Genomic DNA, 24,001 nt, shown 5'->3' with positions numbered 1-24,001 from the left:
GAACTCTATTCGTGGGGAAATTGGTGATGGTCCTATTTGGGTGTCAATTGACGAAACAACTGATGTAGAGGGGCGACATGTTGGTAATGTTGTAATAGGTTTGTTGAAAGATAATGAAGTCAGCAAGCCTATCCTGTTAACTAGTGATTTGTTGCCGCGATGCAACCATCAAGCCATTGCAAAACTCTTTAATGATGCTATGGGACTTTTGTGGCCTGATGGTATCAAGGATAACAATGTCTTCCTTCTAGTGACTGATGCAGCACCGTACATGTGTAAAGCTGCAGAAGCTTTGCAAGTATTGTATCCGAAGCTGTTACATCTAACTTGTCTTGCCCACGCATTTCATCGTGTTGCAGAATGTGTTCGTTCTAGATTTTCACATGTGGATGCATAATTTCAAATACAAAGAAGGTATTTTTGAAGGCTTCCAGTGGAGTTGAGAAATTTAAAGAACTGTTTCCTGAACTACCTCTTCATCCTCAGCCGGTACTAACGAGTTGGGGAAGCTGAATTGATGCTGTGTGTTACTATGCTACGAACTTTGATGCAGTAAAGCAAGTGTTACAACATTTTGATTCTGAAGACGCATCTTCCATAGAAATAGCGGAACAAATGTTGAAGTATGACGGGAAGTTGAAGCATGATATTGCGTACATTCAGAGCAATTTTTCGTGTCTCAGTAGTACTATTGAATCCTTGGAGAAATCATCATCTAGCCTTTCAGACAATCTTGAAATTGTTCGCTCAACAGTTGCTTTTCTGGTAGGTGTGAAAGGATCCGTTGGGGATGCAGAGAATAAGAAGATAGCTTTCGTTTTGGAGAAAAATCCAGGCTATAAGACAATCTGTGCTATTAATGGAGTGCTAAGTGAAGCTAAATCCGATGTCGTGGCTATTGAATACACACCTTCTGATTTGTGCAAGTTTAGGTATGCACCAATTACTTCATGTTGAACGACCGTTTAGTCAATACAAAGCTCTGTTGCGTGATAACAGGAGAGGTTTTGTGTTTGAAAATTTGAAACACATTTCCGTTCCTTACTGTTACGGAGATCGTCTGTTGAAATAGTGAAAAGATTAATTGAGAATGTTTTGTTCTTCACGATATTTTTTACTAAAATGTTTTGAGTATGTAAGGTACGGGAAGGTTCTGTAACGCTGGACGCCCATTAGAAGTACAATGGCATAAACAATGTTTTCGTAAAAAAAAATATTTCCTAAATAAGGTTAATTAAGATTAATTAGCGACTAGAGAGGTTAGGCTATGTTAGGTTAGGTTAGTATCCGTTGTACAGGTAGGCGAGCCAGTGTTCTAGAATTCTCCCGTAATGTACAGTTGAACCATCTTTGGATGATTTCTGAAAGTATAAATATGCAGCAAGACTTTGTGTGAAGTGAAACGACCATTTAGTGCATAGAAACTCTTTTATACACAATAACAAGATAAGTTTTCTGACTGGAAATTTAAAACTCATTCTGTTTCTTAATATTGCGAAGATCATGCTGGAAAAGTAACAGGAAGTAAACATTGTAATTGGATAAATATTGTATTTAAAACATTAAGTGTAGAAAACGTAATAGAAAATGCTGGTATTTTCATTTGACATATTTTTGTCTTTTGGAAGGGTTTTATTACATATTTTTGAGATTTTATGTGCATATATATGTACATATTTTCATTGTTTTTAGTACATAATTATCCGGGCCCTAGTCATAACTATGTTATTTAAAATAAATATTCCTTGTTGGAAACAGACTTGATGATGATGGTATTTAAATTTACTAAGCTGACCTTCTATTTGAATATTACATTCATAAATCATGTATGGGCTGCGTTACTTTAAGGTCACATTTACAGTGCTAAAGCAAATGGTCAAACAAATCTCAGTATGAATTGCTTGATTGTTATCAAATATAAAAATTCGATTCTCGAACAGTAGCGAACACCTATTCCATTTAGTTAGTTGTCACAGTTATAATATGAAAACTAGTCTTGTCATTGTCACAAACAAGTTCCTTGTCATTGATGGTGGAAGTAAGTTTCTTATTTTTTATTTTATTTTATTTTTTTTTAACAAACGTAGAAGAGAAATCAAGAAATAAAGTTCCACAGGAATTGCAAACTGATATATTGAGATTGAAGCTCGATATTGAATTCCATAAAAAAAGTTACCTTCTATCCTCTTCAAGTGTGTTTGTTTTTATCTTTCATTAACAGTAAATTATTATTTAAAGAAAAAAATAGACACAATGAGATTATATATGTAGTGTTTAGGCCTTTTTGAGTGCTAATGTTTTTTTTCTCCCCTCTTGATGTAGAGACCTGCACGGGCCGGGCTTGGGCGGGCCGACACTGTTATTTCTTTGGGCCGGGCCGGGCTTGGGCTGACCGACACTGATTTCTCTTCAGGTCGGGCTGGGCTAGGGCCGATCAATTGCAATTCTTTAATAATTATTGACTTTCGTTAAACGATAATTGGAATAAAGCCAAATGTTGAAGAAGTATGTCCGTGAAAAATGTTACAAAGAATGCAATAGCTATTTACAGTTTGTGTTGCTTAGCGGCTTCACTTTCACTATAGAGGATTTCAGGCATTATGCGATAAATTGAGCTCTGATCTTGACCTTCACTGAACTCAAAATATAACAAGAAGGGGTGGGAATGTTTTGCCTGTCGTTAAACAATATTGCCATCTTCACTTTATGCTAAAAATCAATTAAGTTAGATTTTTGTTACAGGGAATGGAGTTTTTGTTCTCTCGATGACAGGCAAAGTTCTAGGAGGCAATGGTATCATTCGGGAGGCAAGCGTCAGGTTGTGAACCAGAGTTTAGAAAATGTTTCTGAGGTTAGGTCAAATTTAGTATTAATTTTGAGAAAGATTGAGGCTCGAACTAATTTTTTTTAAAAAAATTATCGGGCCGGGGTTGGGCCAAAAACTTTTAAAATTTATCGGGCCCGGGCCGGGCTTGGGCCAAGAATTTTAAAAAGCTTATCGGGCCGGGCCGGGCTCGGGCCGAAAATCTCCAAAACTTTTCGGACCCGGGCTTGGCCGGGCCTAGGTACGTTCGGGCTGGACTGGGCTCGGGCCGAAAAATTCGGCCCATGCAGGTCTCTACCTTGATGTTGTTCATGATAGGGTAGAATACTTAAACTCGTAGGGAGGGGAATTGGAGAAGGGGGGGGGGAATTGTGCCATTTCACGGGGCGGCAAATTGCCTGGACTCTCCCTACTCATACATAAAGTAATTTAACAAAAAATATTCATCAAAGGAAATAAGAAGAATTTCCTTGTATTCCTTTAACCGTGCAGTCGTTTTCGACTTTCGAAACGCCTCAACTACTGCTCGTGGCAGAGTATAACTCTATTCCTTTTTAACTAGATCTTTGTCTTCTTTTTTTCTTTCTCCCACAACAATGATGTGATAATGGGAATTATATTCAACTACGCAACTGAAGTAGAAACAGTTGTCATGCGGTACACGTGTTTCCTCTCGAGGACTAATAGGTTCTCGTGAATGACGCGTGAGGCTAACACGAGATAATTTCAAAAGTCATGGTTACAAGGCTAGAGTTCGGATCGGTTGAGATGAATCACTTGGTACTTCTCACAGAAGTAGTAGCCACATATAGATTTACTGTTTTGCACAGTGAATGGTTAAGTGCACAATTTTTTCCGTCTGTGTTTAAAGTGTTTGTGATGTGTTTGTTTTGTCTGTGGTCATAATTGGGTGTCATTTGTGTCTCTATGTGTCGTGTATTAGTGCACTTGCTATTTACTACGTATAAATGTCAGTGACAGTTGGATGGGGAATTCATTCAGGTAGGTAATAAATGCGTAATGCAGAGACATCTGGTGGCGAGATAAATATCGCATAATACTTGATTTCCACTTAATAGTAAGGTAACAGCAACATGTATACATATTATGTGCTGATAAGAAGCAAGAATAAATTGAGAGGAGGCGAGATGACTGCAGTTATAGCGATTTGTATGCAAAACTAAACTGGAAAATTACATTTAAATACAGCACGAGACAGGCCGGTAGACAGCACAAAAATATAGGGGGGGCTGAAGTTTGGGGGGCCCGATCCAACCATATTATAGTTCATCACAATATTTAGTTTATTTGCAAGCCTACCGTGAAAATTTTACGGGGAGCACAAAAAATTTTGGGGGTGGGACTGCCCCTCTAGACCCCCCTGGATATGGGCCTGGCACGAGACATAAGGGGGAATGATAACAATTTATTTATCATCCAATGATAAAAATTTATTTAATAAACTTGTCGAAACAAATTTCCAAAAATTGAAAAATGAAATGAAATGAAATTAGGGATGATCACGAGACGAGTCGAGACAGGATTTTCGTGACAAAATTCGAGTCGAGACACGGCTCTTCCAATAGAGAAATATACATTTTTCGAGTCGAGACCACTTTTACAGCACATTTTCGAGACGAGACAGCCACAAATCTTGTCTCGTGCGCATACCTAAATGAAATCTTTAAGTTATACGTCCCACGATCATGCCGGCTAGACTAAACAAGACGGTAATGATGAGATATGAATGAAATGGTGGAATGAAGAAAGTAGGAGAAAACGGGAGAACCTCGGGAAAACCCACGCACCAGAGTTGGCGTGGGTCAATGAAATCTTGACCCACCGACCCACTTACACACCACCCACCGTGACCCACTCTGACTCACGACCCACCATGACCCACTGTGACCCACCACCCACCATGACCCACTGTGACCCACCAAGAACCACCACCCACTGTGACCCACAACCCACCGTGACCCACTCTGACCCACCACCCACCATGAACCAGTCTCATCCACTGTGACCTACTCTAACTCACCAAAATCCATCGTCATCAACTCCGAACACGATCCATGGCCTCTTCTGTACTGACTAAAGAGTTTACACTTGTAATAAAACAAGACTGTGAAATTGTCACTAATCGGAGTTTGTATTTCTAGTGAATCGCTCAAGCACCACTTTGTGACAATAAAGGTGGATCGGACCTTTATGATATAAAATGGTAAAGTGTTTGTCAGTGAGGAAATTGAAACAGTTCGAGGTGGAGGGAAATTGGTGTGTGCCTAAAATATACTTGTACTAAGAGAGTATTCTTACAAGTGTTAATTTCTGAATGCATTCCAAAAGAAACTTCTATTCGCAGGAAAATACACGTGTACAATATGGAAAAGGTTATGGTTTCTCAGATCACAGTATTTTTCTCACAAAAGACTTGAAAAATCAGTTTTTCATAGTATATAAAGATGCTCGGGTACCCTATGTGAGAGCATCTCCATAAAGTATGCTCATAATTGTAATTTGTGTAATCACTAAAACACCACGTTAAATTTAAGTTAAAAATATGCATAATTGCAATTATTATGAATATTTATTCAAAGTAGTTTACCTAAAGCAAAGAAGAGACTTACTAAAAAGTAGGTACAAAGTTGAATAACACAAATAAGCATTAGTAATACAAGTATACATTTTCCATAACTCGTAATTTTCCACCTTAAAACAAATCTGAAATCGGGTTTATTTCCTGTTGGTAACATTTTCGTGGTAAATCATCCGCAGCGGAATGATGTCCATCCTTCAGCCAAGAAATAACTAGCTCGTCTACTTTGAGCTTGTCTAGCGGTGGGCCATTAACATTGATGAACAACAAGTTAGACAATCTTTGAGCACTCAGTCTATTTCTAATATCAGTCATCTGTAAATTCATAAGGGGAAATCCCCGTTCGCACTCTGTCGTGGAAATTGATAATACATCTACCCGATTTCTGCAACAACTCAACGACAATCTGCTTGTTAGACTTAAGTCTGATAACGATTTTTCTTGGTCAGTTTTGAAATACTCAGCAAGAAGTATAATCTCTCTATCACCATACAACATATTTCCATATCGACCATGTTAGTTGGCAATGTCGACTCATGGAGAACAGAAACTTCATCTACCACACCTTCGATAGGGAATCTTGTGAATAAATTATCAGTTGAAGCCTGATTAACTGATGATTTCTTATTTGTTTATAAATTTAATTTTTGTAATTACACATGAATGTTTGATGCCATTACCAAGTTCCCTCCCCCGTCTACATAGCGAAGGGGAACGAGGTTCCTGGAAAGTGTTCAGAGATGAATGGGAATTTCCATCCTTCTTCCCCTTCAATTATCACATTGCTGTTTGCCATGTGCCAAATTACGATGAATTTCAATAAAATTATCATAGTATAATTATTTCCTTGATGAATTATCGATACTTTTCAGTGGAAAAAAGGATGAAATTTGAAACTTCCAAATCAAGGTAAGTAGACCAACGTAAAGGGAAAAAAGTGTAAAATTTTCCATATAATTATGCGTACAATCCAAACTTAAAATTTCCGTGTAATTAAGCTTACAGTACAAATGTTATGCCTATTTTTCTCACAACTTTATGGGTTGATTGCCCTGTGCTGTAAGCGCTCCATATAATAAACATATGCTTCAGCAATTATTATAGCAGAAAGCAATGGATATATGAAGCTAAGCACTGTAGTTTTTGTTTCTGTTTTTTTTTCTTATATAAGATCGATCTTTTTCGATCCTTTTTACAAACCAACTCACTATCAATTTTCCATAAATAGAAAGTGCCCCCTCCATAAAGGAGAATTTCAAAAAATGCTAGGATGTTTATTTTCAATAAAGAGTCTTACACTGAATTTCAGCTCCGTAAGTTTAACGGCTTGCGAGATACTCATTTTTTTCGCAAAAAATCCGATTCTCACTACCTCCTTAGGATATTATGCATTATAATGAAAGCAATATAACATCCCAGTTTGGATTAAGGCCTAACTATATACCAAAAGTAATTTCATTTGACTTTGCAATTTGACCGTGATGATCAGGCACACATAGTTACATTCATTTTTTTATATAATAATTTATATATTACAGTGATTCAAAAATGTAATTTTTCCAGTAATTAGCTCCTCTGAAAACTCACAGGTCTCGAAAGCCAAGTAATAGTATAAGCCCTATTGCTATTATTACAATTAAAAATATCAATATCCAAAAGTGCCTCAAGTTCTTTTTTCACTTGATTAGATATACTCACCTCAGGTAAGTAGGCAGAAACAAGTGGAAAAGGAAGGGAAATGAAGGTCTTGAAAGTAAAACGAAGACAAATTTACCAGTCTTCTGAAGATACTGTCTACAATGCAGTGAGATCATACTGAGTCGGTGGGTCGCAGTGGGTCACGTGCTGTTGACCCACGACCCACTGACCAAATAAGAAAATTTGACCCACTTGACCCAATGACCCACTCCATCTCTGCTACGCACACTGTGTGAAACGGGAGAACCCCGAGGAAACCCACGCACACGGTGTTTGCTCACCACAAAGTTCACTTGGCGTGGGCTGGGATCGGACCAAGGACCCCATGCACCAAAGGTGAACACTGTACCAATAACCCACCGCGCCCCCACCAAAAATTGATTGTGCTATAATTGCCTGCTATGTGAATAGTAACACTGTTTCTGTTCTAATGAAGCCAGCGAATTGATCTACCATTTGACTTAATTGGCATTTGTGTGTCCATCTGTCTGTTCCATAATAACTCTCATAACCCTCACCTGGTTTTCATGAAACTTGGTATGTGGGTTCACCGAAAATTCTGAAATAACCCTGTTTTTAGAGGTTGCAATCCACTAAGAATAAAATCCACTCGATGTTACATATTTGTACACGCGCTCCCCACTGGTCTAGTGGCTAATGCGCACACCTCTGAGACACATGGACCTGGTAGGAGAACATTGAAGTTTAAACGGATAACAGTGGTTTAGATTCAGGCTTGCCAGACGTCCCTGTTTGAGGGGCAGTTCCGGCGTCCCAGTCGGTTTCTCTTTAGTTGAGTTGAGTTGATTTAAGTTTAGCGTCCCTTCCAGCAGCGAGGCTATATGAGACGTGGACCTACTGATTAACGTGGAATCCGAACCACATCAGCTCCCTCCGGGAATCGAACCCGGGTCCGGTTTCTCTTTAGTCCCGGTCAGCCGGAAAAATGTAGTTATATAACAACTTTTATTTATAACACTTTTTTTTCCATTGTGGTCTAGTGACATATGTAGTGTAAGTTTCTTTGAATTCTGAATGCCGTGTAAGAATAAATCTTATATTACAATTTTGGAAAACTTGCACTATAAATTTTCATTGTGCATGTATTGTGTTAAGTCGAAAATTTATCACGAGAATTTTTGATAAAATACTGGCATTAATAATGTCTCGGTTTGGAACTTCAAAGATCTGGCAATTCTATTTAGATTCCACCTTAATTTGTAGATCCACGTCTCATACAGCTTCGGCGCTGAAATTGGGCGCTTGACTTCAAAAAACAACAAAAGCAGAAATCAAATATATATTAAATAATTTTCTTATATATACTAAGTAAAAATTACTCGATTTTGATTAACTATAGTATTTGTTTCCGGTGTCTAAATTTGTTGCCATTGGTTAAGGCTGACAATGATGATGATGATTTTGAGTGTAACGTCCCGTTCAGCAGTATGGCTATATGAGACGTGGATGTACTGATTAACGTGGAATCCGAACCACATGAGCTCCCGCCGGGAATCAAACCCGGGTCTCCCACGCCAAAGGCGCGTACACTAACCGCTTATGGTTAAGGTTGAAACCGGCTAAGGATAAGTGGGTAAAAATGCCCTCTAAACTTCGAAGTTTCCTTATTTAAACAGTATGATAAGAAAATAATTATCCCGATAACTTCCACAAAAATTATTCTAATTTTAATGCAAAAATAACGTATATTTTCTTTGAAGCTTCCCAATTATCCCCGCTGCTTGGAGTTAAAATGGAATGAAATTAAATCTTCCAGTTCAACGTCCAATGTTTATGCCCAAGCCTAAGGAAGACGATGATTAAAGCAAATGAATAGTGATGCAAGAATTGGTGGAATGAGAAAGTGGGAGGAAACGGGAGTACTCCAAGAAAAAAACACGGACACGATGTTTTTCACCAGAAATTAAGTTGGCCGGGGATCGAATCAGGGATCCCATGCACCAGAGGTAAGCGCTCTACCACTGAGCCACTTTTTTTTCTCGTACAGGATTCTTTTCGACCATTATACAAAAGTGGACAGGGGCACGACGTCAGCAATTTGAGGAAGGGTCGTATCTCAAACTCTCATTTTTTCAGACAAAAGAAAGAAATAATAATTACGTAGACAGGAAAGCAATTGAATATGTAATAACTCGTCTTATTCCTGGTAATAATTATGTGGAATTATTGATCATTTATTGCATACTCAACTTTGTCCTCCTCTGTGGAATTATATTTCTTTCTTTATGTCTGAAAAAGTGAGATTTTGAGATACGACCTTTCGTCAAATTGTGGACGACCAACATATCCAGGACAGTTAAAATTCCAAGGGCTCTCTCAACAGGAATCAAGCTCGGGACTACGTATACCGAAGGCGCACGCGCTATGCATTAGAATAGCATGGAGGGTTTTAGCCACTGTACTCCCCTACTTGAAGTTAAAACCTATTCTGAATAAAAGAGTGAATTTCATTAACCTGCTCATTAACAAAATGTTATATAATTTTTTAAGTGAAAATTTATTTGATTTTAAGCAGTATGAACCATATTTCCTTTGATATATTAGAGTGATCTGCACTGCATGTTGTTAAGATCAGTGAAGTATAAGGAGATGAATTTACCTCTCCCGCAATTAAAAAAAATATGTTTCAAGATAGCTTTCGTTAAAAAAATATTTAATTATGATGGAATATGGAATTATATTTTTCTGAGGCTTCCCAATCATCACCACTGCTTGCATTTAAAGTCAGTCGTGAATGATGGAGTGAATTGAACTCACTTCCAGCCCCCACAATAGGACGTATTTTCCACGATATATTTACTCCAATTTGATAGGATAGCGACTACATTTTCTATGATACTTTCCCATAATACTTATTTATTCTGGTTGAAATCGATCAATAATGAGGTAATGAATTTATCTTTCGTTGTTTCTCTTTCCCTCTCTCCCGCCCCCAGATTTGAAAATTGTTCCTGGAAAACTCTGTAAGAAATCTCAGATTGAAAGTAAAATTAATAAAGGATAAGGCGATGTAAATCTCAAATGAAAAAAAAAAATCGTTTTCTTCCACAAAGTGCAGTCATTACTAGTTTCATATCATATAATATCAAAGAATATTTCACGAATGAACCTGAAGAATACGAAAGATAAAGGATAATATAATGTAAGTGGTGATATTGTTCATTGTGAAAGGTATTATTATTATTATTATTATTATTATTATTATTATTATTATTATTATTATTATTATTATTATTATTATTATTATTATTATTATTATTATTATTATTATTATTATTATAAGAGATCTTCATTTGTCGTAACCATTATTAATTTCACTTAGTCTCATCAAAATCTGATTTTTTTTTAACGAAATTTCCACGGAATAATTTTTTGTTTTCAAAATCAGAGAAGGATTGAATACACTCCTTTATTACTGACTGATTTCCATAAATAGTAGCATTGTAGGAAAGTCTAATAGAAGAACACGTATATCATACAATATCAAAATCTAGCAACTTTTTTTTTTTTTTTTTTTTTACAAATGTTAATTCGTAATTTCTTTTAAAATATCGGGAGGTAGATAAATTCTACCTTTCATTTGTGATTGAGTTTAACTCTATACATTAAAGATGCATGGAGAGAAAATTGCAGAAGCGTAGAGAAAATATTCACCATTTCGCGCCCAAAGCGAGTCCATTCGGTGGAAGTTGTAGAGGAAAATTATTATTTTTTTGTCATATTGTTTTTTTTTTTTTTAAAGAGAGCTTTAAATTTTGAGGGATCTTACCCCCTTTTACCCAACTTTGTCCTTTAATTTCAACCGAAAGCAATAAGAATGATAGGAATATCGTAAAGAAAATATATGTATAATGTGTTTTGTTAAAATCAAATAGTTTTTATTTACTACTAAATGCATTTTGGTTTGTTACTATGCAAATTTACAAATTGGACGAGATTTTATTCCTTTTTAGTAAAAAGTTTTTACCTCCTTATCTCTGATGAATTGCAATCTCAAACAATAGACTTATTTTCCAGGGCGGGAGTCAGTTAGGTATAAAGTTTCATTAAAATTGGGTGAGTTTTACGAAAGTTGTGGAACAGCCACGAAAATGCCGGCTTGTCGAATGATAGGAATAAGCTACGCTCAAATCAATGAAGGTAGTAGTGTACTTGCTTTCAGCGTATATATCCAGTACCCGTAAGGAGAGGGAAAGAGAAAGCTGTCTGAAGACGTTAAGTGACCCATTGAAATTTTAGGGGTCGCCGAAAGAAATTAAGGTAGTTAAAGCAGTTACCAATTAAACATTTGTGTAAAGGAAAATTTAAGAGCATTTGTGTTAAAAAAAAAAAGAACGACCAGGCCATCATACAGAAAATTTTGTTGGGAGGGGCGTATACTACAAACCACTATGTCTATATAGTATTGAACGGGTATTACTCTGCACCTGAAAGGACTATAAGTAATTGTAAAATAGTTCCACCTATATTTTCAGAAAAAAATATAGAATATATATATATATATATATATATATATATATATGTATATATATATATATATATATATATATATATATATATATATATATATATATATATATATATATATATATATATATATATATATATATATATATATATAAGAGAAAGAGTACAGCTGAAGTGCAAGATTCATCGAAACCTTGGAGGGTTACTCCACGTGTGTAATTTGCTTTCCATTAATATTTTGTTTTTCTTCTAAATTTTAGCTGAGAGTGTGTTTCAAACGACTTAAACTACGGAGGTAAATTCTTTAACCTTTAAAATACGAAGGTAATTTATTTAACCTTTAAACTACATTTAAAGCGTTTTCGTAAGAGTTTACAAAGAAGTCCATTTCTTCACTCTTATTTATCGAAGACACATGAAGCAAAAAGTGTTATAAACGTTATTGTCGTACCGTTTCGAAATCGAGATATCTGTAGTTAAGACAAGCAACAGGGTATTTCGAATACAAAATATCCTGTAGTTCCATAAGTTAATTAAAATTTCTCTTTTCTCGTTATTTAATATCACTACTAGAGTGAGATATGAATTCTGGTATGGATTCAGCGTGTTAGGAGCAGATTACTTTTCCACTCTCGTCTCTTTATTTGAACCGGAAATGGTAGAAATCGGCAATTTCTGGTTTCAGTGATATTCAAACTGAACATAAATGATAAAAGGTAATATTTAACTTCTCCCTGACTTGGATTCAGCATTTAAAAAAATAGACCCATTGCTCTGCTCTTATCATTCTATTAAAACCGGAAATGGTTTAAATTCACTGGAACTTAAAGTTTCGATATTATTAATCCTCACAGAGCAAAAAACTGTAATAGACAGATAGATAGCAATTAATCCATTATCTCAAGAATAAGTTCACTCCCAGTTCTGATGTCTCTATTGAAACCGAAAATAAAAATCTGCCACTATTTCCGGTTTAAATTTTGGTTTCCGTAGAACAAAAGCATTGATATATAGCAAGAAATGGTTTCTTTGATATGGATTTATTGTCCCAAGAAACTGGAAAAACATGGGAAAGAATAACACATGAACAAGACATTGCCCTCCACTTGCTCACATGATACAGGGTATATAAAATGATGGACCATCTTTACCAGCTTTGAGCGATCTACCAGCGCTTAGTAATTGTTAGAGCAACGCACATTATGCTTTATTTTTTGTTGAATTATGCTTTATTTTTTTCCAAATTATGCTTTGTTGTTAATTTCAATTATTGTTTTACATTAATTGTTTATAATATTTACTTTACATTAAACATTCTAGATATCTTGATCTATTTATTAATGTTTTATGCAACCAGTTTCTTACATATTTAATGAATTTTCTACTTAATGCATTATAAAGAGATATGCTTTACTCGAGCCATTTTTTCTATCACTTGTGTGCGCCGTAGAGGTGTATATTGGAGTGAGGTCTCCACTTCAAAGGATTACACGAGAAAGTTTACAAAAATAAACTTTTCATTATTGTATTGTTATGTTCTCAAAGGTTTTGCATTGCAAATATTGGTTTTTAAAAATACAGTATGTTAAACTTGTAGTTAAACAGAATTTTCCAAAATTGTGCTATGTATTTTAAATTATGCTTTATTTCCTAAAATTATGCTTTATTATGCTTTTAAAATTAGTTTCTTCTGGATTCTTAGACAACCACAACCTAGGGGTGTTCGATAAGGCTGAGGACCTATCGAACTTCGGGAGTGAAAATTTATCGACTTGTCATCGGTTACTCGAAGCCATTCGAGTATTTGAAATTATCGAAGTTTCGGGTATTATCGACATTTCGAGTATTATCAAAATTTCGGGCATTATCGAAATTTCGAGTATTATCGAAGTTTCGGATATTATCGACATTTCGGGTATTATCGAAATTTCGAGTATTATCGAAGTTTTGGGTATTATCGAAAGTTCTAGTATTATCGAAGTTTCGGGTATTATCGAAAGTTCGAGTATTATCGAATTTTCGGGTATTATCGAAAGTTCGAGTATTATCGAAATTTTGGGTATTATCAAATGTAGTGATGGACAGTTCGGTTCCTTCACCTCTGGAATGATTCCTTCTTGCAGCCAAACTAGTCAAACAACTTTTATCATCTGATAAGTTATTGCAAAGTTGTATTTGTGAGGAGAAAGGAAAGCGTACATACAGAAGAGTAACATTTCGGGAGTCTCGAACATTTCGAGAGTCTCAAACATTTCGAGAATCTCGAACATTTCAGGAGTCTCGAACATTTCGAGTTTCTCGAACATTTCGGAAGTCTCGAACATTTCGAGAGTCTCGAACATTTCGGAGTCTCGAACATTTCGAGAGTGTCGAAAGTTCGATAATTCGATAAAATTAAAATTTTTTATCGACGAAACGGTTTTGAAATTTTATCGAATTGTTATCGATTACTCGATTATCGGAACAGCCCTACCACAACCGTGTTCAAGGTATCAACCATATGCGTAAATTGCTGTTATGCTTTTTGTGCTTTAGGATTATACTAGTAATTAGTCTTTTATCGTTATTGTTCTATAGCGGTTAATATTAAAACCGGAAATGATATATTTCTAGCACTTCCGGGTCCAATAGAAGAATAAAAGCCGAGGTTAAACCTATTCATGAGATACTAAATTAATATCAAAATACCGCTTCTACATATACGAGGTGTGCTCGAAAAGAAACAACTGTTGCTATAACATCTTTATTGTTCATGGTACAACAGTTTAATCATTATTCCCTTCTACTGGCCCTATACAGTTCCGAACTTTTTTTCCCCATTTTTGGAAAGCTTCTTGGAATGCACTTTCTAGAATGGTGCGCAGGTCTCTTGTTGGTTGTCCTGAATCTCCTGTATGGTTTGGAAACGACGTTCTTTCAAAGTGATTTTAAGTTTGCGAAATAAGAAAACGTCTACTGGGACTAGGTCCTGGAGAATAGGGTGGATGAGGCACAATGGGAGTTTGATGTTTTGCCAGATAACTGCGGATGAAGAGCGAAGCGTGAGTAAGCGCATTAGTACGGTGCATCATTCAAGTCTTATTCCCCCCCCCCCCCACAATTCAGACCTCTTCCTGCGCAAAGCATCCCTCAACCGCGCTAAAATGTCCTGGCACATCTGTTCGTTTACCATCTGACCACGTTATAAAAATTCATGATGGACAATGACTTTCCAATCACAAAACACAATCAACATATTTGACAGAGTCATGTGTGCTTTGTTTGGATGAAGAGACCCTAAATGAATTGAGAAGTCTCTATAAATGTTTTGCCAAGTTAGCGAAATTTCACACACATATACACGTTGTTCTTCAAGCTCATTCATTTTCACTTTATCATTAATTCAGGGATGCAAATAAGGAACAAAATTTTACTAGTCCAAGAAAAAAAAAACTACTAGCCCACATTTCATAATAGAAATCATTTACTTATCTTCGGTATGATATTGAATACTCGCCCGCAGCGATGAACCACTCGCCCCGGACGAGCAGGCGAGTGGTTATTTGCAACCCTGCATTAATCCCACGAAATACTCGTGCACGTGTTCACCTCACTGGCTGTAGCTCGGCGACTAACGAGGCAAATGGTAGTTTGCTTTCCAAACCTGTCGCTAGGTACCCTGAGTACCGGTTGGCGCGATATTTCAAATTTCTCTTCGAACACACCTCGTATACTATTACCTTTGCTCTATGGAGATTCAATATTGAAACAGCGATTTATTTAAACCACTTCCGGTTTAAGTAGAACGACCCGTACAAAAATGTTTTTTAATGTCTAATTATTATTTATACTCTGTCGCGATCAACATTGAAACCTGAAATGGTAGATTTTTACCATTTATGGTTGCACTAGAGAGTCAAGAATGGAGATAAAAACTTTTATTAGAAATGTATATCAGAAAATCGTTTCTCCCTATCTATTACTGTGTTTGTTCTTATACCTGTCGGTAGACAGACGAACAGATATAACCGTTCTATAAGACTACCAATACTTGATTTCTTAAACGACATATGTCAAGTCATGGCAGAAATGAAGTTAAGACTATTGCGTTTGCTACGTGTAGACTAGGGATGGCTAAAATTTTCCGGAATCCGGATTCCGGAAATTTTGTTTTCCGGAATCGGAAAATTTACTTTCCGGAATTCGGAAAAATTCCGGAATTCAGAAAAATTCCGGAATTCAGAAAAATCCGGAATTCGGAAAAAAATCCGGAATTCGGAAAAATTCCGGAATTCAGAAAAAATCCGGAATTCAGAAAAATTCCGGATTTCGAAAAAATTCCGGATTTCGGAAAAATTCCGGAATTCAGAAAAAATCCGGAATTCGGAAAAAATCCGGAATTCGGAAAAATTTCGGAATTCGGAAAAAATCCGGAATTCGGAAAAATTCCGGAATTCAGATAAATTCCGACATTCGGAAAAAGCCGGAATTTAGAAAAAAATCGGAATTTTTCCGATTTTACTTTCCGGATTCCGAAAAGTAAAAATTCTGGAATTGGCCATCCCTAGCTAGTAGCTGTTAAAAGAGAAACAGAATAATGAATATATATACTGTATTAGTTTCTTGTAGTTGGATATGTCTTTATCACTTACGTAGACAATTGCTACTGCAGTTATTTACTGCTTTATGAGGAAGGTCTTATTTTCACACACAAAAAAGTCGCCGGTATGTCTCGCGTTTCCACCTGCAGCTGCTCCAAAGCACTGCAAACTACTTTTTAACCAGGCGAAAGGCAGTGAAGGAAAATAAATCTCAACAAATATTCTAATAACATTCGCTTATTGTCAACATACCTACAGTGAACGCAGAAAGTGTTCGTACACCGTGCATACTTTATATTGGAAACAGCTAGCATGAGAACGGGAGGTGGAAAATATATATATAACCAGAATTAAGACTACACATTTATACATTTTATTTCTATATACAAGAGAAAGGCCAAACAAAGACAATCACTGTTTTGTTCAGAAGAAAAGAGAGAATTCCTTTTTTGTAAACGCAAAAAGTCACCGTACACTTATGATTGAATTAATGCTTATAAAGTAGCTATATTACGTTATTTAATATTTTATGGGATTACCCTGTGCGTTAATGATTGTCTGTAGTCTTCGTGGCATTGATTTCACCTGTAGTAGTTCGTAGTTCTGTAGCTTCGGGACTGATAATGTCCCATTCTTCTTGAATAGCTTTTCTTAGGCCTTCTTTGGTAGAGAAGCTGTGCCTTCTGATTCTTGTCTCCAGAACAGACCATAGATGTTATATGGGGTTCATGTCTGGGGATTGGGGAGGTGTGCGAAGCTGTTTCAAGGTATTATAGAGTAGCCACAATCGAGTATTTTCCGCTGTATGTTTGGAGTTGTTACCTTGCTGAACAATAAATTGTTTTCTGCGCACTAGTATGGAGATTTTCCTTTAATATGTTAATATACACTTTGTGGATCATCACTCTATCGATAAAGTGGAGACGACCCACTCCTGAGGCACTCATACAACCCCAGGCGAGCACGGACCCTCCTCCGTGTCTTACTTTAGGGACGAGATTTTGAGGATTCATCTATGTATTCACCTTGCGCCATACCATACGCCTCCCATTGGATTCGATAAGATTAAATTTACTTTCGTCCGAAAATATGACCCTATTCCAGAAAGAAGCCTGATCCCTTATCTTTATACTCTTTTTCAAACTTTAGTCTTTATACGATTTGTCTTGTCACCCATAACATTTTCCTGGCTATCCGACCATGATACCCTGCAAATATTCCGCACTGTACTGGCTGATACTTTAACACCGCGTGTTTCCAGATCCATTGCCAATTGCACAGCACTACTTTTCGGAACCTTTTTTCTTTCCCTAATAATGTAACGTTTATCTTGTTCACTCAACACTCTTGGGCTTCCAGTTTTTTTTTTTTTTTTTTTCACAGTGATATAAACATTATACATCGCAATTATTGTTTGTACTGTTGAACGAGGCCTGTCTGCAAGGTTTGTTATCTTTCTCAAAGACTTACCTTTCTTATGCAATTTAATAATTACTTTTCTTGTCTCCTCATTTGTTTCTGTTCGGTTGCTTCCCATTTTGACAGCCCACTGTGCAGTTTTTTCACTCCTATTCACAACTAAACTCATTCTGTTATTCGTCATGCTATACAGAGGTGTATACTCCGGTGAATACTAGTGAATCCCAGTTGTGGTATCTTTGTTTCGTATTCGTACGTCAGGTGTACGATCTCTTTTTGCGTCTACTCTATACACTTTCTACGGAATTTATTTACTTTCTGACCATTAAACTTGTCTTTGTGGTTCTTTATTGATATATTCATAAAGCTTAGTTTTCATTATTCATATTGTGTGTGTTATTACACTTCTTAAATTTTCTGTTTCTTTTTCGCAGGCATTCTCGTTTCAATAACATAGGTGTACGAACACTTTCTGCGCTCACTGTATGTACAGTAAATACAAATTTACAATTTTTGACTTTACGAAGTATACAATGTAATTGTTCAATAATTAACATAAGCAGGCATTCATTAATATATATTAATATAATAATTAATAAAACTAATAAACGGGTGATTGATGACTCAGTGGTAGAGTTTTCATCTATGGTATTCTAACCCAGGACATGTGGGTTTTTGATGGCTAATTTTGTGTTCGAAAATTTTTCCGGTGGTAGGCCTACTCTTGGCTCCCTTTCTTATATTTGTTCCATCATCACTCATTAACGAATTTAGTTTATCAAAACTCTATAGCCATATATTCATTCTGTCCGTCAGTGAAACAAACAGTCTCAAGAACTATCTGATGGATTACCATCAATTTTGGCCACGATGTACAGAGTCAATAGTTAAGAATCGAGTTCCCTGATGAATGTAATATTCAAACCGGAAGCGGTACAAATCAACCATTTCCGGTTTTAACGTTAATCATTATATAGTAAATATGGTAATAGATAGCGAGAAGCGGTTTCCAGAGTAGTAGGGGCCCGCGTATATGCAACTGAGTCAGCAAAAATTTTTGTGACGTCATAGGTCAAAGGTCAATGACCTTGGCCAGGGGTCAATGACCTAGGGGTACCTAGGACCACCCCCTCTAAATTTTGGCAGGGGTACCTTGGCCCACCCCCTAAATTTTGGCAGGGGTACATAGGACCACCCCCCCTTAAATTTTGGAAATTGCCAAATTTAAAAATTGGGTGTGGTAGCCTAGGACCATAGTATGTACCTCTATCAGTATTGGATGTCTATGTCGTTCCCTTTCATGGGTAAAAAATTGCCAAAAATTCAAATTTCGGGGTTTTTTGACCTAATTTATCCCCTTGGATGAGGTGTTAATACCTTATATAGTTATATGGGCGTATACAGGGGTCCATTACCTTTCATAAGACATGGGTATAGTAATGCACCCTTTGAAAAATTTGGGAGGGGTACCTTGGCCCACCCTTAAATTTTGGAAATTACCCAATTTAAACAGGACCCTAATATGTATCATGATAAATTTGGGTGGTCCACCTCGTCCCTTTTTAGGGTACAAAATTGCCAAAAATATAAACGTAAGCAATACGTTATACCACGTGTTTGGTTTTCGGCCTAATTTATCTCCTTGGATGAGGTCCTATTACCTTATATAGTTATATGGGCGTATACAGGGGTCCATTCCCTTTCATAAGACATAGGTATATTAATGCACCCCCAGGAGGGGTACCTTGGCCCACCCCTTAAATTTTGGAAATTGCCAAATCTAAAAATTTTGTTATGGTAGCCTAGGACCATAGTATGTACCTCTATCAGTATTGGGTGTCTATGTCGTTCCCTTTCATGGGTAAAAAATTGCCAAAAATTCAAATTTCGGGGTTTTTTGACCTAATTTATCCCCTTGGATGAGGTGTTATTACCTTATATAGTTATATGGGCGTATACAGGGGTCCATTACCTTTCATAAGATATGGGTATATTTGTGCACCCCGGAAGGGGTACCTTGGCCCACCCCTTTAATTTTGGAAATTGACCAATTTAAACATTGGGTATTATAGTACAGGACCCTAATATGTATCATGATAAATTTGGGCGGTCCACCTCGTTTCCTACTAGGGGTACAAAATTGCCAAAATATAAACGTAAGCAATACGTTATACCACGTGTTTGGTTTTTGGCTCAATTTATCCCCTTTGATGAGGTGTTATTATCCTATATAGTTATATGTGCGTATACAGTGGTTCATTACCTTTCATAACATATGGGTATATTAATGCACCCCTTGAAAAATTTGGGAGGAGTACCTTGGCCCACCCCTTAAATTTTGGAAATTGACCAATTTAAACATTGGGTATTATAGTACAGGACCCTAATATGTATCATGATAAATTTGGGCGGTCCACCTCGTTTCCTTCTAGGGGTACAAAATTGCCAAAATATAAACGTAAGCAAAACGTTATACCACGTGTTTGGGTTTTGGTTGATTTTATCCCCTTTGATGAGGTGTTATTATCCTATATAGTTATATGGTCATGTATAGGGGTCCATTACCTTTCATAAGACATGGGTATATTGGTGCGCCCCGGGAGGAGTACCTTGGCCCACCCCTTAAATTTTAGAAATTGCTCATTTTATATATTTGGTATTATAGTACTGGACCCTAGTATGTATTATGATAAATTTGGGTAGTACACCTCGTTCCTTTTAGGGGTACGAAATTGCCAAATTTTAGTACAACCACGTGTTTGGTCTTTTGGCTCAATTTATCCTCTTGGATGAGGTCCTATTACCTTATATGGTTATATGGTCATGTATAGGGGTCCATTACCTATCATAAGACATAGGTACATTTGTGCACTCTTTAAATTTTTTTGGGAGGGGTACTTTGGCCCACCCCTTAAATTTTGGAAATTGCTCATTTTATATATTTGGTATTATAGTACTGGACCCTAACATGTATTATGATAAATTTGGGTAGTTCACCTTGTTCTCTTTCATGCGTAAAAAAAATTGCCAAATTTTACTACAACCACGTGTTTGGTATTTTGGTTCACCCCTTGGATGAGGTCCTATTACCTTATATGATTATATGGTTATGTATATTGGTCCATTCCCTATTATAAGACATGGGTATATTGATGCACCCTTTAAAAAATTTGGGAGGGGTACCTTGGCCCACCTTTTTATTTTGGAAATTGCCCAATTTAAACATTTGGTATAATAGTATAAGACCCTAATATATATTACTATAAATTTGGGTGGTCCATCTCGTTCCCTTTTATGGGTATGAAATTGCCAAATTTTAGTACAATCACGTGTTTCGTTTTGACCTAATTTATTCCCTTGGATGATGTCCTATTACCTAATATGATTATATGGTCTTGTATAGGGTCCATTTTCTATCATAAGACATAGGTACATTGATGCACCCCGGGAGGTGTACCATAGCCAATCCCTTAAATTTTGGAATTTTTTTCAATTTAAGCATTCGCTATCATAGTACTGGACCCTAACATGTATCATGATAAATTTGGGTAGTCCACCTTGTTCTCTTTCATGCGTAAAAAAAATTGCCAAAATATAAACATAAGCAATATGTTGTATCACGTGTTTGGTTTTTGGTCGATTTTATCCCCTTTGATGAGGTGTTATTATCCTATATAGTTATATGGTCATGTATAGGGGTCCATTACCTTTCATAAGATATGGGTATATTTGTGCACTCCTTTAAAAATTTGGGAGGGGTACTTTGGCCCACCCCTTATATTTTGGAAATTGACCATTTTGGCCCAATTTATCCCGTTTGATGCGGTCTTATACCGTATATGGTCATATGGTCATGTATATAGGTTCATTTCCTTTCATAAGACATGAGTATATTGATGCACCCTTTAAAAAATTTGGGAGGGGTATCTTGACTCATCCACTCAGTTTTAGAAATTGATTAATATAAGCATTTGGTACCTTCGTACAGGTCTTCAATATGTACCACTATAAATTTGGATGGTCCACATCGTTCCCTTTCATGGGTAAAGAACTACCAAAAATCAAATTTCGGATGTTATTGACCCCTATTTAATACGTTATATGGTTTATTACCTCTATATGTTTATGTTCTCTTTTAAATTTGGGAATTATAAAATAACAAAATTCGGTAAACGTTTTCTACGACCCATTGGTATTCCTCTTATGGCCAAATATTCAAAATTTAAAGGTTATTGACCGGCTTTATTACAGGATTTATTACTTTTTCATAAGACACAGGTGTATTTGTGTACCAATCTTAAAAATTGGGAGGGGTACATTTCTTATTGTCATATCAATAATTGGTAATTGTTCTTTGGGTAAATCATTATGATCACGTGATCAGTTATTGACCTATGATGGGATTAGGAGTCCAGGACATTGGTACATTTAAACTTTGTAGGATAATTTGAGAATGCGTCATTGGAATTGATTATTACAGCCAAATATAAACGTAAGCAATACGATGTACCACGTGATTGACCTTGATGAGGTAGTGTACAGGGATACATAGCTAACCTTATTGAATCTTATGACTCATAGTCTTAAGGGAATACATGCTACAACACTGGGAAAGTTATTGTTGATGCAATCTGATTGGCTGATCACTATCTTTCGTGCAATCTGATTGGCTGATCACTATCTTTCGTGCAATCTGATTGGTTGCTGATTTTCAAATCTTTGCTGCATTCAGTTTTAAGTTTTGTTTAACATTTAAAAATCTTGGTTTCGTTCAACATTTTGCACTCACTGATAAATATGATCAAAACCGTTTATTTGTTAACCGAATAGTTAAAAACCGGATAAAGTTTGACGGTTAACCGTGAAACGTAAAATTTTTAGTTTGAAATTTTTTTGCTTGAAACTTTTTGTTTGAATTTTTTTTTGTTTAAAATTTTTTGTTTAAAAATTTTTTCGTTTGAAATTTTTTAAAATTTTTTCGTTTCAAAATTTTTTGTTTGAAATTTTTCGTTTCCAAATTTTTTGTTTGAAATTTTTTGTTTCAAAATTTTGTTTGAATTTTTTTTTCGTTTCAAAATTTTGTTTGAATTTTTTCGTTTGAAATTTTTTGTTTTAATTTTTTTTGTTTCAAAATTTTGTTTCAAAGATTTTTGTTTGAAATTTTTTGTTTCAAAGTTTGGTTTGACATTTTTAAAGTTTGTGCACTTATTAGTAAAGAACCGGAACTGTTTAGAACTAAAACCTCTGGCAACATTGTGGTGCAATAGTACACGTCAGAACATGATGATGCAACGTCATCAGTTTTACACCATATATAAGTATCGTTCGAGTTAGTATTCATAATAACGTCATCATGGCTACTTGTCTGCAGTTTCTAAACACACGTGATGTGATGAAATCATTTACCAAGATTACTGATTTACAACATAATGTACCTCATAGAATCTTAGCTAGCCAAATGATACCTACAAAGTTTGGATTAAGAATCGTAGTGAAGCTTGAAAATGATAAGAATATAATTTTACCAGCAAGATATTTACCCATGGAAGCATCAAAACAAGAAGAACTGCTGCGTTTCTTAAATACTGGATCTGTATCTTTATGTTACAAAGGATTCTTGGGTCGAAGTCATCAATTTGAATTTAGTACATAGCCGGATTCGTCAGCAATTGTGATGAAATCATGAATTCAATCATCAACACGTCAGACGTAGTTGTATGAATGACGTCAGACGTCAGCATGACGTCAGTAACTGTGATGAAACCATGAATTCAAACGTCAGCACATTCCTTACCAATGACGTCAGCCGTAGTTCTATAAATCAACCAATACAGTGTCATCCCACGAAATCATTTGAGCAAGTGCTTTTCAGGAGGAAAGATGTGTACTTCTAACGATAAAGAGTTCATCTTCGCAAGCTATTATCCAATAAATATATTTCAAACAAAACATGTAATGATTGGTATCAGTGCTAGAACATTTGAACCAGTGATTCGATTGGGCAAAGCAGAACAATTTGGTGTACAACTGACCTGTGAAGAATGGCAAATATTATGTTCACGAATCGACCAAATGAACGATTATTTTCATGATGAGCTAAATGTGACCATAGTCAAATCATTAGGCTCAAATCATGAAGTGGTGCTGCGTACAGTCCTCGAAGAGAAGATGGTGCTGTTACGTAAAAAGAGTACATTTCATGTCCCTCGCAATATGGTGTATCTAACACAAACAGAATGGAACAAATTTATAAGCGTATTTCAATGTGTGAAACATGCAGTGGAAGTGTGCAACAAAACTAGTATATTCCTGAAAAAGTACTATTTTGAAAAATGTGTTATGCATATTGTACAACATGTATCTAGATATTGTGATGGTTGTCAACATCGTTCG

This window comes from Thermobia domestica, chromosome 1, assembly GCF_964235325.1.
Source record: "Thermobia domestica chromosome 1, izTheDome1.hap1.1, whole genome shotgun sequence".
Classification (NCBI taxonomy): domain Eukaryota; kingdom Metazoa; phylum Arthropoda; class Insecta; order Zygentoma; family Lepismatidae; genus Thermobia; species Thermobia domestica.
The sequence above is the reverse complement of the archived record's forward strand: the minus strand, read 5'-3'. Positions refer to the sequence as shown.